Here is a 14,504-nt window from a genome sequence, read left to right on the forward strand (position 1 = left end):
TTAAGTGAGTTCAGCAGAAAGCCGCATTTCTAGACCACATTAAGTTGCCCTAGGATCACTTTTATTGGATGAGAAGGAGGCGGTAGGATGATGCTAATGACTTAGTTTGGGAAGATTTTATACAAAATTATCCTATGGAGCTTATTAATGTATTTGCTATCAGATTATTATGGAGGGTATTTATCATTCTACCAGAGAGTATGTATTTCTGTAATTTTTGCACCAGGAATATTGGCTCTTCCACCAAGCACTGGGCTTCCTTTTACTCCATGAATTCTGTGTTTCTATCAAGGGCTATTTTGACTATCAGAAAGGCTAGGGCCAAGTCCTCTGTGCCTCGTCTCTAGCAAGTGATCACGTAGGATGTCAGGACACGGATGTGTGACTCAACCCTCTCACTTGCTTCTCTATCCTCGGTCTCCCTTTATCTTTCAAATTCTTATTTTAGCAGCTTCTAATTCAATTCATTTACCTTTTCAAGCTATCCTAAATTCTTTCTGAAGGGCATCAATACCAGATTAAATCAACATATGGGGGGGGGGTCGCATTGTGGCTCAGTGGGTTAAGAATCCAACTAGTATATCCATGAGGGTGTGGGTTCAAACCCTGGCCTTGCTTATTGGGTTAAAAGATCGGGGTTGCCATGAGCTGTGATGTAGTTCACAGACATGACTCAGATCTGGCATTGCTGTGGCACAGGCCTACAGCTGCAGCTCTGATTCTACCCCTAGCCTGGGAACTTCCATATGCCACAGGTGCAGCCGCTAAAAAAATAAATAAATAAGGGAAATAATAAGACTGATTTGGTAAAAGTGCCCTGGGCAGTTCTTCCTGAGCTAGTTCCATGGACTATAGATTCAGTTCATAAGTCTCCTGCCTCAAATCCTCAGAGTCATTCATTGACTATATGAGAATAAATAACTATAATGACAAGTAAGGACCTTGACCAGGACCCTCCTATTTCTCCTTTGCCAGTTTCATTTCCTGACCTTCTCTCCCTTCCGCTATGGCCGCTTGACACCAACAGTGGTTCTGACTTGAGGATTTGGAATTCACTGGGGATTCCTCTAGGTTCAGGCCTCCATCCCATCACCAATAAGGCCCTTCCCCCTACATCAACCCCTACTAGCCTTTCAACAAAGAGTACACCTGTCACCCAGGTGAAAAACTTCTCCTGACTCCTCAGACAGTAACTTACCTTCCCTCTAGTGAACATTCTATAGATCTCTCTTTTGGCCTTCACGCCATTGGTTGAGTTCCCAAGATCTGAGATTTGGAGTTATTTACACATAGTTCTTGACACAAATAGGTGTTCAATAGATGCCTTGTGGAGGAATGAACAAGTAAATGAGGACATATTATCTGTATTTACTGGCTGCTAGTTAGCATTAATTTTTTATAATAAAACAACAACAAATAAAGATTGTCCCTCTAGTTTGTAGTAAATCACCCATAAATACCAAGAAATTATTTATTCATCACCTCATCCTATTTTCAAAAGGGAAAAAACAAAGTCAAATAAATATGTATGTATTAAATAGATATAGCCTGGCATTTTATGAATTTTAAACTTTATCTGTTCTCTTGATATAATTTTATACTGTTATTAAACATTAACTATAATGTTTAATTTAACCATACTTATATATTTATAGTCTAACTTCACAAAGAATTTGAGATGGCCTATAAGAAATGAAAGTATGAAATCATTGAATTTTTGAAAGTATATAAATAACTATAATTGAGAACATATACAGTGAAATAAAATAGCAATAAAAGGAAAAAAATAGAATATTCATGTTTATAAGTCATAAATTCCCGTGCAGTATAGCTGAAACAGAAATATAGCTTTGATCTTCGTAACAGCCAAAGGCAAAACAGGAAAAAAAGATCAGATAAATAGCTCTTATACATTATGAGGAGAAGATGTTACTAATTATTTTCTAATGAGTTAATTCTGAAATGAGATTTTTATATTGGATTTCATATAGGAAATACTGAGAGCTATAGTCAGGGTAGGGGAGAACCTACCAAAAACATCAGATCAGCAAATGCACACATGGGTTTTATATGGCTGCTTCTATAATTTCCATCAAAAGAAGCCAAGGGCATAACATGTAATAGTTACAGTAATTTTTACTCATTGTAATTGTAGTCTGATTAGATTGCATTTTTTTTAAATCCCCAGCTATTTATGATAATCCAGCAGGCAAATTCAACTGCATTTAAAGGCCAAGTAAGTAATGCAGGAGAGGGAGGATGGCCAGAATAAGTCATGTGAATCTAGAAAGTGCATGACTAACATAAAAGGAAGAATAAAGCCCACGTTGGCCAAATCCTCCAATTATTCTGAAGGTGAAAATCCAATTTTTTTGTGAAATACCATTTATAAATGTTAGCAATGAACTCAAGCAAAGTAGAATGCTTTGTGTGGCAAACAAAACACATTTATAGGCAGCCTAAATATGAACTTGACACTGAGTTTTAAATTTAGACGGTTCTTTTCCTACATCTGTTCTGTAATTTTAAAGATGTTCATTACAAAGGACATGAGTATGCGATTACATGCGAGGGGAGTTAGTTTTTATGGTTGTTGTTTCAGCCACTCTGATTTTATTAGCAAGGCTAATGCTAGCTGTTGTAACAAAGAAACCCCAGAATTTCCATGACTTAACACAAGAAAAGTTTATCTCTTGCTCATTCTGTTCACTCTGTTGTGAATGTTCTTGTTGGTGGACAGGCCCTGCTAATGCATCATTTCTCAATGTTCTCCAGGGATAAGGACTGAAGGAGCCTCTGCCATCTGTGACATGCAGATTCCCAGGTTACTCTGGGATCCCCTCTGTTCTAGGTGGCCAGAGGGGGAGAGATCACGGAGGTGATTGCTTGGGAGGTTTATAATGGGCTGTTTCTGGAAGTGGAGCCCCTCACCTCTGATCACATTCCATGGGCTAGAACTCAGTCATGGGGCCACACTAACTGCAAGGAAAGCTGGGAAAGGTCGTTGAACTGTGCACCCAGGAAGAAGAAGCAACCATGGATTTTGAGAAGTGGATGTCCGATTCTGCCACTGCCACACAGGGTTCAAGTCATTCATTTTATCTTTGATTTATAGATATTCACAACGTGACTCCAGAAGGAAGGACATTAGAAACTGGTATATTTTTTGAAATTATTAGTATCAGCATTAAACTAGGGAAAAACTTGGGATTATGCAATAAATAACAGACAATCAAAAAGTATGAAAGAGAATGTACAATATCCCTCCGTGTCTTGCTCTGTGATATTCAATGGACAAAAATATCAAGTTGCTTTTTGAAAAAAATAAATACAAATCTGACTCAGGGCCCTTTTGTCATTGTTAGCAGGAAATGTACTCTCCGGCATTTAGTAGGAAGGTTAGTCGTCTCTCCCTCTGGGGGTGCATATAGAAACCTCAGGGATATTACTAACCAGCAGTTGAGGGGCACCATTTTCTAGTTCATTGTGGCTGCCATTCCCTCTGCTCTAGGCCCATGCTACTGGACCTTCAAAGACCATTGGCTCTTTTTTGTCAGTAATAAGCCTTACCAGAAGATTTGTGGGAGCTTCTCATCTATAAACAGCACTCAGGGTTCAGCCTCCTTTGCACACCTGCCTACTTGAGGTCGTATTATCCAAATGACCTGGGTAGAAGTGGAGTATGGCCTCTGCCACCTGAATAACCCTCATTACCTTATCCTCTTTGTTTTGAATGAACCAACTTCCTCCCCTTGAGTTTGCTTACTTTCCTTTCTTTCTCAAAACACTAAACTCCATCCCCTCCCTACTTGAGATATTTTTAGGTTCTTATATTAATGAGGTCAGGCCTCTCAACCACAGGCTTTCCAGATGCTCAACACTATCAACAAATGTTAATTTCCTCTCCTAGCATGAGAGCTCAAGGTGGGCAGTGTCAGTGCTGGAGTAGGGGAAACTGGCCTTCATGATGCTGGTCTGAGAAGAGGAGACAGAAGAAAGGCTTGTCCTTGCCCTCGTCAACCTCTCCTTCACAATCCCCCCACACTCCACAACCCGTCCCTGCCCCAGTAAATTGGGTAAGTTAACTAAGTACGTAGAAATGCCTAAGCATCAACTGCTGGTATAAGACATTTTCTCTCTGAAAATTTCAGACAGGTTATGGGGTCAGAGCCCCACTCCCCTAGCTTATGAGTTGGGTGACCTTGAGTAGGATGCTTTATCACTTGAGGTGCGAGTTCCATGACTTCAACATAATGACAATAAGTGTATCTACCTCATAGGGTTGTCAGGAGGATTCAATGAGTTAATACTTTTCAAGTTCTTAGATCATTACCTGCCACATAGTAAACCTGGTATAAGGGCTGGGTAACTAATGAAACAAAAAAATAAAAGAACAACAACAAAAACCCAGCAGGCACTCCTATGGCTTTGTTCAGTGCTAAGTTTAATGGTCTTCTTGGTGAGAAAACACTCTGAGAACTCTGCAGCATGATTATCTGTAAAATGGGATAACCATAGAACCTGCCTCAGGAGGTTTATTGTGAATACTTGATGACACAGGTAAAGAGGTTAAGTCAGTACCTGCAACACAGCCAACCTTCACTCATCTTGCATTAATCGCTGCTGCTACCCTATCCTGACCATCATTTGTAATAAATATTTTGACATTTTTCTAACAATTTAAAAGCATATATTCTTTGATACTAAATTCTCTTTTATTGAGTTTGATGCTCAAGTACTCCACTGTCTCAAAGAAATGCAAGTCTCTGTTGAGCCCCAAGAAGTACTTGTTTTTAAAGCACTCATTCTTTCTGCGCACAAGGAAAGTGTCCAGGAGACTGTATGCACCCTCCAGAGGAGGCACAGAAGAACTAATACAGGTGTTTTGTTCCCCTTCACCTGGGGAAGAACACAGTGATTGCGTTAGGCAGCTGACAATGCCACAGGGAATGGAAGACGAGTGCTGAGGAGTTTTGCAGCTGGAAAAGTTCATCCTGAATGCTTGGAGGCAATTCTGACCATACTCCTGCCCCTCCAAGTTCACCTTCCCAACCTTTACTTCTCGGCCCCCTAGAGAAGGTCATCCCACTTGATTCTGTCCAATTCTTGCTTTGACCCCGTAAACAAACATCCCACCTGGGAGTCTGGATGACACACAGTCCCCCTGGGCAGTGCTAAATGCAATGCAGCTGACTTGGCCAAAGTTTCTTTGACATTCATTTTTGGATGCACATCTCTGGAAACATCAATGTGCCTTTAGTCGGGGAGCCAGTGGAGGACAGAGAAGGGTTAACTGGCACATATCTTTCCAGGTCTCTAGTTTCTTCTTCTGTCCTTTTCCTGCTTTGGCCTTCCCATCCTCAAACACTGTCAGGAATTCCTCTGGAACAGAAGCACCCTCAATTAGACTGAATGAGGAACCTCAGAATGGTCCAGAATTTACTTTTTAAGCAAGTAAATTTTCATATTGTTTCCTAAGAATCACTGAAGCTATCATCTCCTCCTTTGCAAAAGGAAAAAGGGAAGTTGTTTCTAATTTTTAAATGTTAATTTAAGCAACTGCTTATGTGCAGATGTTTATTATTTGCAGTGTTCCAAGTATAAAGAATCCTATCTTTTACATCTTTTGCCCAGTCTCTGTGCTTATTTAAGTTCCATTTATTGAGAATCGACATAAACCCCACCAGGAGCCTGTCTGGACGGAGGCAAAGAGAAGAGGTCCAGGAGAGTCCTCTCGAGACTTTATAAATGAGAAGGTATTGTCATCGACTCAGAACTTGTACAAATAATCAGCAACCACATAACATAAATGATTTGGACAAACTTGTTTAAACAGGTGTGATTTCTCAAAGGAGGATAACCAGTCAGGCAAATGGCTTAGGTCTGAGTCATCTTAAAAATGAAGAAAACCTAAAATAATAACACCACACCTCTTGAACTTTTTTTCATGAAAAATCTATGGCAAGATTGTGGGGCAGGAACTAAGGAGAACGTGAGCTTTTCATAGAAAGGGTAGAAGTCAGTCACAAAATTCCAGGAAGAGGCAAAGGAGGAATATTCCAAGAGAAATAGTTAGTGTTGATTCTTCAACTAGTTTTTCCCATCCTAACAAGCCAGTCTCTCATCCTTCAGGCTTACCCTGTACAAGGAGACTTGGTTGTGAGTTGCTGTTGCCTATCTTCAGTAGGGGAAGAACTGGTTAAGAGGAAGTGTTAGAAGGAGGAGCAGGAGGAGGAAGTTAGGGGATCAGACTGGGAGGGGAGCGTGCCCAGAGCACCAGGGTGGGGGTGGGAGCAGGAACAATACTAACAGTCAGACTGGAAGCTCAGAAGAAACACAGGGCGGATATGAGACTAAGAGGCATTACTCTGCCTCGTGGAATTGCTAATGAGACGGCAGCTAGATGTTTACATTAAGCCTTTAAAAACAAGTTGTGTCCAGTTTGAGCTCCTGGGAATGTTTCCCCCCTGAACACTCTTCAATGCCTGAAGCACACTTATCCCCAGAGACAGAGCTTATGAGGGAACAAAAGTAATTAAAGAGCTCTATCGCAGGAGCCTTTAAAAAGCTGCGGTGTTTAGTTAGCCATTGCTGTAGACAAAAGTCACTCTGGATGGAAACCTAGGATTCAGAAGAATTTCACCCTGAACCACTAGCATGTTCAATGCTCATGAATATGTAGTTTTTTAGTAGATTGGACGAGTTCAGAGTTTTGTTGGAGAGAGACTCAGTTAACAGTTTGAGGGTGGTTGCATGACTTCTCCGTAAGTGTGGTGCCTGGGGGTTTACTTTGCCTTTTTAGCCATGGATCTCAGGATAAGGATCTAGACTTCAGGATGCCTTCCTAGCCAACGAATCTTTTGCTGGTCAGTTTCAAATGTGACCCCTCTGGAAAATCACGCCAGTAAAATTATAGGCCACATGGCTTCCAATGTGGCCTCACTCATTGTCCTAAACATTGCTGAGGATGGACAATGGTATTCCAAAATCTTCTGTAAATATGACAAATTCTTTTTCTTAGGATACTTTCTAATTCGTTTTCATGGATGGGTTACTATTTGTTTTATTTTTATTTTCAAGAACATAGATAGGTTCCGGGGAAATTTCTAGCCTAAAATATAATTCTCTGTAGCCCTTCTGAATGAACATTCTGACAGCAGGATCTCTGTCTTTTTGCGTGATTGTGGGTTGCTTTAAAAATGCACAGTAGTAAGACTGCAGGCTGGTGTTTCTCAGACTGAAACTGTTGGTTCATAGATATGCTCTTAGGTCTATATAGTATAGGCATACACTGTGTGCCTTGGGAACTATGGCAGATACCAGCTTTAAAATATTTTAGAAAGGGTCCATTGATATTTATGACATTTCCTGTGGACTGCCACATGCCAGAAGAAACCAAACCTGAGGGAGATAAAGAGGAAAGGTCAGAACATCAGCTGAAACACTATTTCTTTCCTGGACTTCATTTTTGGAGCGATGTAAGAAACTCAAAACCTGGTTTCTTGAAATAGCCTACTTGAGACTGGAGAAGCTTGGAGAAAATCACAGCTAACATAATTTGGGTACATTCACAAGTTCTTGTATGGATTTTACCTTTGGTGTCACAGAAACCATCCTCTCACAGGCCTTCCAGACTGCCCACTTGAGTCTAAGAGGCTTCTTTATATCAAGAAGTATAAGAAGGGATTTGTCAAAAGCAATGATTGCATACGTTCTTGATTATATATTATTAAATAATAACATGTATATATAAAGTTCAAAATCACAGATCCTTATTCTCTCCTTAAACCTTTTCATCCATCCGTGATGCTAAGGAAAAGCTATTAGACGTTGTGTTTTAAAGCTGCTATGGTGCATTCATATGTGTTTAAAATAGCAGGGCAGGGAAGTTGATTAAAAAATAAGACCACCTTATATATATGTGAAATGGACTACTACTTAGCAATAAAAAGGAATGAAATAAAAAAAGAATCTATATTTTCTTACTTTCCTTCTCCACAGTATATGATTTTGTCTTTTTTTTTTTAGCATCTTCATGTTTAGATCTATTTATTTATGTGACTGCTTTCCAATTGTAGTTTCCTCCATCCTAATTCTTCTTCTTCTTTTAATTTAGAAAAGCCCTTTCAGTATTTCTTTTAGAATGGGTTTAGTCACTTATGATGGAGCACGATAATGTGAGAAAAAAGAATGTATACGTGTATGCATAATTGGGTCACTATGCTGTACAGTAGAAAAAAATTGTATTGAGGAAAAGTCATCTTAATTAAAACATATGCTCTTAGAGAAGTAAGAAAAAAAGGAATGAAATAATGCCATTTGTGGTGACATAGATGGACCTATAGATTATCATACTAAGTGAAGTAAGTCAGACAGAGAAAGACAGACATTGTATGATATCACTTATATGTGGAATCGAAACCATGATACAGGAGTTCCCATCATGGCTCAGCATAAAAAAATCTGACTAGTATCCTTCCATGAGGATGCAGGTTCAATCCCTGGCCTCACTCAGTGGGTTAAGGATCCAGCGTTGCCATGAGCTGTGATGCAGACGTGGCTTGGATCTGTCATTACTGTGGCTGTGGTGTAGGCCAGCAGCTACAGTTTGGATTTGACCCCTAGCCTGGGAACCTCCATATGCCAAAGATGCGGCCCTAAAAAGACAAAATCATAATAATAATAGACTATGATACAAATGAACTTATTTGCAAAACAGAAACAGACTCAGAGACATAGAAAACAAATTTACGGTTACCAAAGGAGAAAGAGGTAGGGAGATAAATTAGAGGTTTGGGATTATTAGATACAAATTACTATATAGAGAAAAGATAAATAAAAAAGTCCTAATATATAGTACAGGGAAATGTATTCAATATATTATAATAAACCATAATGGAAAAGACTATGAAAAATAATGTATATATGTATAACAATCACTTTGCAGTACAGCAGAAATTAACGCATTGTAAACCAACCATACTTTAATAAAATTTAAAAAAGAAGTAAGAACATTTATTAGACTGATGGACTTCACAAAGAGATCATGATTCATAGTTAATGTTCCACAGAGAGTACCATAGAAATCAACATGCTATTGTGTAGATAAATATTTTATAATTAGAGTCAAATATCACAAAGCATTTAGATTGCATCTATAAAGCTTTTTATACCAAGTGGTACAGAGAATTTGTCAAAACAAAGCTGAAAAAGATGACTTCTCTGCCAAAGAGTACCAGGGCTCTAAAACTAGCTAGCGATTTTGAGGCAAGCTTCTACTGACAGTTCAGCATCAATGGAACCTCTAAGGTAGAATTCTTTGAGAGCAATCATATTCTTGTTTAAGAGAAATACATTCCCACCAGTTTAAGCAGAAGAGGAATTAAATGAAGATCATGAGTGATTCCCCAACCATCTAGGAGGGCCAGAGGACCAGACTCGGAAACTGAAGCTGGGAATGATGTTCGATATTACACAGAGCTGCTCTAGTGGAATCACCCACCACTGTGTTGCCAGCCCTGGACATGTCCTCTTGAACCTCTGCCTCTGTATAGGGTGTTTCTGCTATGAATGGAGTACACCCCAAAATCATCTGATCTGAATTCTGTCATGGATGCTTTTGACTGATGGAGAGCAGATCTTAGACATGCACTGAGGATGCAAGGGGGTGGCAAGTGAATTCCAGCCTTTTACTTTGAGAAGGTAAGGACTCATAGACAAGGAAATCTTCAAGTTTAGAAAAAGTGCTCAAAATGCTTGCAAAGCAAAAAGAATGGTGTATTTCCACCACACCTATCAACCCAGAATCTGGTTCCTGGCATAAGCTCTTAGGTCTCAGACAAAAATAAATCAAGATAAATTTACCTGTAGCCTAGAAGGAGTCCACAGTTCGTAGTGACTGACTTACTCCTAGCTATTTGCTTCTTTAAATCTTATCTTTTAATATATATGGATTTACATTTGTCAAAGACAACAATGTGATATTATTATTTATACTAACTTCGTAGTTACCTTTTTATTTATGAATCAGAATTAACTGGATGCTATGATAGTCCTTCTTTTCCACCCATTAGCAGGTACCATTTCACACCTGCTAGGAGTTTTGGGGTTTGGGTACTGTGCCTTGGATGGGATAGTGATGCTAGGAAAGTAGTTTTCAACCTCAGGGAGTCTTAGAACTATCTGAAAAGGTTGTTTAAAATACAGGTGGAAGAGTTACCATATGACCCAGCAATTATACTCCTAGGTAATACCTGAGAGAACCAAAAACCTATCTACATAAAACCTTGTACACAAATATTCATGGCAGCATTTACAACTGCCAAAAAATGAAAAGCCAAATATCCAACTGATGACTGGATAAAAAAAAAAATGTGGTAGCGGGTTCCCATTGTAACGCAACAGAAACAAATCTGACTAGTATCCATGAGAATGAGGATTCGATCCCTGGCCTCACTCAGTGGGTCGAGGATCCGGCATTGCAGTGAGCTGTGGTACAATTTGCAGACACGGCTCAGATCCCGTTTTGCTATGGCTGTGGCTGTGGCTGGCAGCTGTAGCTCTGAATCAACCCCTAGCCCAAGAAATTCCATATGCCATGGGTGCAGCCCTAAAAAAGACAAAACCAAAAAAAAAATTAGTATATCTAAACAATAAACTATTTATTATTCAGTCATAAAAAGGAATGAAGTACTGATTCATGATACAAGATGAATGATTTCTTAAAATATTACACTAAATTAAAAAAAAAACACCTATTATATAAGTCCAGTGATATGAAATGTCCAGAGTAGGCAAATACATAGGGATAGAAAGTAGAACTGGTTGCTATTGGCCTGAGAGAGTGAGTGATAGGTGGTAGATGAGGAATGAGTTCTATCCAATGAGTATAGGTTTCATCTTATGTTGAAGAAACTTTCTATAATTAGATAATAGTGATGTATTTCAAGAAAAAATAAAAAAATACAAATAGCTTTCTCGATTCCTTTGCCAAAGAATCTAAATGCAGGTATGGAATGGAAGCTGGAAACATGTATTTTTTCATTTGGATGCAGACGATCTATGAACCACACTTTGGGAATCATTGTACCTGAGCCTTACATGTGTAATCTCCTCAACTATAACATTGTAGAGACACTCACACAAATCTGTAATTCTTCGAGTTCATCATTTTACTTAAGAAAATGTACATAAAAATAGTATAGAATGCTAACAGAAAAATCTTCAGAATATGATGTATGAATAAAACACAATAGCTTTCTCCTAAATAACTGCTGTAAAACCAATGGATTTAATGATTTTTAATAAATGTATTTGTATTTTTTTTACTCTGAACCACTTGTGTTCTAGGAAAAAAATGAGTGGCTAACTCTTAATATCACCTGATTAAAGTCTAAAATATTCTCACTTGTATTAATTTATTAACTTAGCAAAATAGTAGCATCAGTCAGCCTTGTGCACTGAGTTGGTACACAAAAGAACCAGTCACCACCCTCTAGGATTGTGCCATCTAATGCCGTGGTTCTCAGCCTTGGGCTACCCACTGAAATCAATTGGGGAGGCTTTAAAAAATTCTTAATCCAGTGTTGCCATGAGCTGTGGTGTAGGTTTCAGAGTTGGCTTGGATCCCCAGTTGCTGTGGCTGTGGCATAGGCTTGGGAACCTCCATATGTTGCAGGTGTGGCCTTCAAAAGACAAAAAAAAAAAATTCTGAATCCTAGGTCCCACCCCCTAGAGACCCTGATTTCATCCATCTGGAGTATAGGGAGGGCATCAAGAATTTAAAAATCTCTTGAATCATTCTAACATGCAATCAAAATTTAAAACCACTGCTGGTGTGATAAAGAGATTAACCATACATACATAGGTCATGTCCCACATTATGGCAGCAATCCAAAATTACTATGGAAACTCATGAAAGCATCCCTAACCCAGGCTGGAGAGGGGGATCGCGCAACAAAGGCTTCATACGTGGAGGACTGGGGGGGGGGGGGGAATACCTGAGCTGAGTATTAAATTATGGGGACAAAACTGCCAAATGAAAACAGGGGTGAGTGTGAGAGAGATCCAGGCAGAGGCAACAGACCATGCAGAGGCAACAGACCATGCAGAGGCAAGGAGAGGTGAAAGAGCCTGAATGTTATCTTGAGGAAAAGCCTGTGAAGTCAAAGCCCAACAGACAGGGCATGTATTTTGTTGCTGGACATATGCCCCCAGACATTTCCTCAGAAACCGACTTGAGCGAGCACGGCTGGGACTCTGAGGTCATGGCATCTTCTTACTTTCTTGCTCTTGGGGAAAGGCAGCAATATCCTAGTGCCCTGTATTAGGGACTCCCAGTAGAAGAAGAAAATCTAGTAGTGCTGGGCATTTCCCAGGAGGTTAGTAGCTATTGAAATGGATCTTGGAGTTAGTCTGTTTTGCAGAATGTTTAATACGTATCTACTCAGATCAATTGCAGAGCCTCTTTTCCAGAAATGCTGAAGCCCACGTCCCAGGCAAAGATCCTCTGTTAACCCTAAATTAAATAACCACTGAACAGCAGGGAAGACACAAACTAGGCAACTAGTAGGAAACCAACTAAAAAGGAATTTCCGTACAGAGCAAGAGATACCTATTTCTCTCTTATCCCTAAAAGAACTTTGGGAGTTACCACCTAATTATGTCAACACACCCTGCTTTAGGTTCCTGTCTCTGTACACTCATTATCTCTAAAATAGGATTGACAGACCAATACAGGTGGCTCTCTGGTGGAGTAAACAATCCATGTTATTTCCAGAGGAATACTTGAGGTTGTAGGGAGATTGCCTTTATCTGATGTGATGGAGTCAGCGATAGGATAATATGTTTTCTTTATTGAGTCTGGGGGGATCACTTCTTTAATGTGACTTCAAATATCTGAAATGAAAGAAACTTACATTTTGGCAAAGGTTTAACACAATAGTGAACATTAGCATACAATCCAAGCTTTCTGATGATTTCTCCTTTTAGATCTCTTTATTGCTAAAATGTATATAGTGCATTACGGCTTCTGAGATCCTTTCACAAAGATGACTACCCTCTCCTTGGATTGCTACAATTTATAGGGAGACTCAACAGCTGGTCCAAGGTTAGAGAGTCATTGTGTCTTACTTGGAATAGGCAGAAAGATATTTAGGCTGCAGTTCCTCAGCACAAAATGAATAGTCTATTGTCTACACGGTGTTTGTAGTTGTTCAAGCACCTTGGTCTCCATTTACTGGGATAGCTTTACCCTCTATTGTTTTTACAAAGTATTTTAAAGCACATAGAAATACACACACATCCTCTAATATTTTTTTATTTAACCTTAGCATTTCATTTACAATCATCTTCACACCCTTACTGGTTTATATTAGGTGAAATTTTTTCCTATTTTGAGTGATGCTGTGAATTTTGTGTATGGAACTGAATGAAGATTATTTCTCTCAAAAACCTTCATGTACATTTATCACATTTCATTCATATTATATTTCTAATTTAGTCATCCTTTAAAAGTCATGTTTTTCAGCTCTTGCACTGCAGGTCCAAAATGTAACCAATGAAACCTTAGCCAAAAGGTCAATAATATGAAAGTATATACATTTTAAAATTGCCTTCCCTTTCTTCCTACCTTTTCTCCCCTTATGTCAATAACATGTAATTTCTATACTCTAACATAGAAAAACATATACATACACGTACATTTTGTAAAGTTGAGATTTTTTTGTTTGTTTTCACAAAAATATGATCTCTGTATAGCACTGTGCAACTATATGTATCACTTTCCCCTCTATCAATAAATCCTTATCATCTTTATAATAAATCTTTTTAATGATGTACTCTTTAGTAAAATTTGTAACAAGAATTATTTTACTCTAAATATGTTTTTAACATAAAAATGTCTCATTAGCTTTTTGGTTGTACTTTCCATGCCCTCTGTTCACCATATGGCTAACATCTTTCAAAAATCCTTTTTCTCCTTTTATCCCCATAATATAGACACATTACATATGTGTACATGTCCACATGCATGCACGTGCACACACACACACACACACACACACACACACACACACACACACACAATCCAAGCAAAGTATTCACTGTAATGTCAAGTGATGATTAAGGGCTGGAAGTGTTATGGTGAATGTTTAACCTCCAGCTCTTGGGAGAGGGAGAGGAGCCCTCATTTACAGTGTTTGCCTATTTCAGTGTTTAAATAAATACCCCCACCACCATGACCCTTTTTAAGCCACCAATGTTAGATCATCCTGTTCCTAACTGTCCTGAAAGTTTAACAACCTGCTCTTATAAGCCCACATGAAGAGGCTCCAGGATGCCACTGACTGAGGCCATGGTGCCCACAGTGGATGGTGCTGTGCCTTGTACCTGGCATCTCGAGGTGAATGGGGAGACTCATCTAACAACCAGTCTCTCTCCTAAGAAGTCCAAAATGTCTTCTTGGCCCCTTTTCTTGATTATTCTGCAGGAGACTAGAGAATTAG

General features: G+C 39.0%; 1 protein-coding gene and 1 long non-coding RNA gene across 2 annotated transcripts in view; one reads left to right on the plus strand and one right to left on the minus strand.

Annotated features, from left to right (window-relative positions):
* Positions 1 to 14,504, plus strand: part of CCDC192 (coiled-coil domain containing 192) — a 178,093-nt gene that overhangs the window by 47,934 nt on the left and 115,655 nt on the right. The window lies entirely within an intron of this gene.
* The window catches only part of LOC125126289 (uncharacterized), a 52,022-nt gene continuing 49,231 nt past the window's right edge, over positions 11,714 to 14,504 (minus strand). The window contains exon 3 of the long non-coding RNA XR_007134583.1: positions 11,714 to 12,897. This is a non-coding gene — a long non-coding RNA (uncharacterized LOC125126289). The remainder of the gene's footprint in view (positions 12,898 to 14,504) is intronic.

The sequence above is a fragment of the Phacochoerus africanus genome, chromosome 4 (genome assembly GCF_016906955.1).
Source record: "Phacochoerus africanus isolate WHEZ1 chromosome 4, ROS_Pafr_v1, whole genome shotgun sequence".
In the NCBI taxonomy this organism is placed as follows: Eukaryota; Metazoa; Chordata; class Mammalia; order Artiodactyla; family Suidae; genus Phacochoerus; species Phacochoerus africanus.